Source organism: Octopus sinensis, unplaced genomic scaffold (genome assembly GCF_006345805.1).
Source record: "Octopus sinensis unplaced genomic scaffold, ASM634580v1 Contig16511, whole genome shotgun sequence".
Classification (NCBI taxonomy): domain Eukaryota; kingdom Metazoa; phylum Mollusca; class Cephalopoda; order Octopoda; family Octopodidae; genus Octopus; species Octopus sinensis.
In genome coordinates, this window is record NW_021834397.1 from 24889 (window position 1) to 28765 (window position 3877).

Consider the following 3877-nt stretch of genomic DNA (forward strand, 5'->3'; position numbering starts at 1 on the left):
ATATAAGATCATCAAGTGTTGCCCCAACTTTCCTCATTCTCCGGAAGAGCAGGATTTCTTCAAGCTTTATAAACCCGAAGTCGTCAGAAAGAAGTGCAAGATAGCCGTCAGCCATCATATTTGTGCTAATTTATGATCAAAGTTTAGTTACTCTGAGAGATAATATTCAAGTTGGTATTGAATTAAATAGGACCGGTCTTTGTTTGCAAGAAAGCGGAGTTTATGTTCATAATGAATATTGTATGGCTCCATTCTCGACAATTTCAAATGCATAGTTTGCGTTAATCTAGATTATATATCCCGTATTGAATACGTGAAATTTGCATGGTAGTAAGTCAAATTAAGTGTGCTTTAGTTCTGGATACTACTTTTATTCCCTAATCATTATAATTAGTGTTTTCTCATGCTCAGTTATTGGGGAGAAACTTACTTTTTTGAGAGTGGTATTCTTCAATCTATTTAATTTTGAATTATTCCAAATAATCGAATATGGATTACTTGTTATGTTTAATTGTATATATTAAATGTTGTGTAATTTAGATTTGAAAGTGTATTAATAATCATTTACATCTCTCAATTTAAATTATATTTATTGTTTTATTCAAATTATTTACATTGTCTGAGAATACAGTGGATACAATCCAAACAAATCAATTCTAGATAAGTACCACTCAATTGTCTACTTAATCTATTAAATTTCTTCCCCCAAAATGTATATTATTTAATTCTACTGAGACATGACACAAATGACAGCGACCGAGATATTCACAAATAAGGCATGTGATTTTTGTTGACATTAAATATCAGGGTGTTTGTTTTAGTGACAGATTTTAAGTATTGTGTTTATTTGAATGCCGGTATAAAACCGCATTGACACATACAATGGTTCGTTTAAACTCATTTGTAAATCAGCAGCTGAAAAAAGGTCAGAAAAGTTATTTTTTCTACGATGATTTGTAATTGAGATTTATTTCAGCTAAGTATGCTTTTTCAATATTCCTGTTCTTTTATAAAATTGAATTACCAGTTTCAAATGTTGGCTATAATCCTTTGGGAAAAATCGAAATACAATGTAAAAAATTCACATTCTCAAATGAATGCTGCCTATAAGCCATAAAATGCGTTTTCCTCTCAGGATAATTCCCTGAGTATAGTTTTCGCATAGTCATTTCACGCAAACAAACAATTTTTCTAGTTATTTGGTCAACTTGTAATTTCATCAATTTCTTTTCCATAAGAAAATTGTTCAATACCTTATGAAAGGTAAAATTAAAAATTATTAAATAAAGGGTAAATAAATATTAGGAAATTAAAATCGGAATCTGTTTACGGCTGGGCATAGAGATTTGGCAGCCCGATCATTGCAGATGTAGACAACTCATCGACAGGATCCCGCTTAACGCCGCTGAATTCCCCTCAATGTTAGAACCGGTAGGACTTGACCGTGGGGACGGAAAACGCCCTAATGGGTCGACTTTATTCCCGTTCAGGGAGAGAATGGCATTCGTGTGGAATGTTACCAGACTCATTTTCCTCATCACCGTTGATGGACTCCGCTTCTCGTTCTGGATCTGCATCTGCCCTTGCCGAATTTAGAAAAACTGCAAAATATGGCTGTTTGATTGCTGCTTCATCTCTCTGACTTTCGAGACCAGTGGGATAATTGGACCCCAAGCTTCAAACTCCTCTCAGAGATTGGTTTAATCATCTCGAGGAGGAGTCACAACAGTGGTGAAACGAGCTGGTTTTTCAGCGGACATCGTTCTCGATATTACGTTGAAATTGTCTGTCCATCCGCTCGGCGACCCATCTAATCCAGTTAACTTCTTAATTTCGCCCCTGATATAGAATTTAAATAAGTTTGCTTCTTTTGTTTATTAAATTTAACATTGTAATTTCTGTTCTGATTATTTTTTACTTCAGCTGTTTTTTTGCCAGTTTCATCACTTAAAAAATGTGAAAGGATACATGTTTGTCAAATTTTCGGTTGAGTACTTTTATTTGTATGTCATTATTGTTTTAATCGAGAAGTTGTTTTTATTGTTACAAATTATAAAGTATACAATCCATAGTCGAATAATCACTGGCCAGATTAGATATGTCGACTACGACCTCAGTTGTTTGCCTGAATGTCAGTTCTTAGAAATGTTGTATAGGATTTGTGTACGAGGGGAAAAATCAAAATTAATATCGAAAGTAAAGTATGTACAGATAATAAAACATTAGTGAACAATTAAAAGCCAATAATATTTGGAAAAAAAAATAAATGCCCGTGATAGCTCAGTGGTAGAGCGGAGGACTGTAGATCCTTAGGTCCCCGGTTCGAATCCGGGTCGCGGGAATTTTATTTTACATCATCGGTATAATTAAATTTACATTTTTGTTTGTTCTTTTTATTTAACCCAAGAATGTGTTAAAAGATTAATCAATGAAAAGGCCTACGGCCTGACGGATCGCCAAACTGTTCCCCTGGATAACGGCGATCAAGAACCGTTGGAAAAGCCAGTCCACCTTCCGAGGATCGTGAGTGCGCATTGAGATTTTGACCTTGAGAGAAATTTTTCCGTCTTTGGATCAAGAGCACCCGACGTCTCCACCGCTATCGACAACACGAAAAACTCATCCGAAATGGCAGAATATTTGGTTAGCTTTAAATCTTCAACCTGCTTAGCAGCAGATTTAGCCTCTAGAGCACACGAAGTTAAATGTGAAGCAGAAAAAGTGTCCCAGCAGGTTGCATCCCATACGAAGACTTTTCCGCCCTCAAAAGGGAAAAGGGTCATCCCAACAGAACGTTCCCGTCACCGCGGTCAAGACCCGGTGGTTCGAGGACCGAAGGGAATCCCGCCGAATCAAGGGCCCTCCGTATGATGTCATTCAAAGCAGAGTGTTTTGGAAACCATCCGGCACTCCTCCTGCACGATAAAGGATGCAAACCGAAAGGCTCAACAGGGCAGCCACAACGATACACGTGCGGGACACATTGCCTTAGCTCGAGGCGCAGAGAGATTCAAATTTTTACCGATTCATCGTCGAGGAGAGCGTTCGGGAATGCTCGAGCTGCAGATTGAAAATTTGCTTGCATCCTATTCGATCCCAGTTTCGTTGAGACATTTGATCTTCCGGAAAGTCAAGACCTTGTTTCCTCCAGACTTTGCTGAAATGAACCACATTTGTGTCCAAAGAAAAATTCAGAAAAGGTGCGTAGAATTTCCATGACAAGTGTGTGAATCACCAGCAGTTAAAAAAACATAAACTCTCAGCCACGGCGGCGAATCACGTAACAAGTATTGCAATGGATGTTGGGGCAATCAATAAGCGACTGAATGAAGGAAGTAGCCACCACGAGACATCAGTGGAACTTGTCAAACACACGAAAGCTGTATCCTGGCCCATGAATCTGGCAGAAAGAGGCGGATCGACAGCAAAGAAGAGATCATGAAGTTGAAATGTGTGTCAGCTTGTGGAATATTGAGTGAATATAAGAATGGGGGGCCAACGGATATATTGTCCAGGATGAGTTTGGCAATGAAAATGGAGTGTTTGTTGTGGAGTACTCCTTTGGTGTCGCCACGGACTGTTCCGCCATTTCTATTGTCTTGTGAGCCATCTCCTTCACTTCGCAGTGAAAAACTGCCAAGTTGAAGAAAGGCCCTAGTCGGTTGAGGTTGTCGGGCTGCAGAGAGAACAGAGACAATTAATGTGCTTACGAATAGGCCTCTAAGATTTGTATCACCTCCTCTACACATGTAAAATGGGAGATTTTCTTGGTGGGGTCGACTATTTCCGTCTTGTAGCAGAGATGGTCGTCGACTGTTTTGTAGTACAGTCCGACCTCGATTTGGAACAGACCTTGGGGCTGGAATACTTCAGTTTT

At 38.7% G+C, this 3877-nt stretch overlaps 1 non-coding gene across 1 annotated transcript; it reads left to right on the plus strand.

Annotated features, from left to right (window-relative positions):
* Nucleotides 1-2269: 2269 nt before the first annotated feature.
* Nucleotides 2270-2341, plus strand: Trnay-gua. Its single transcript has one exon. It is a non-coding gene; the product is annotated as a tRNA-Tyr (tRNA).
* Nucleotides 2342-3877: the final 1536 nt, after the last annotated feature.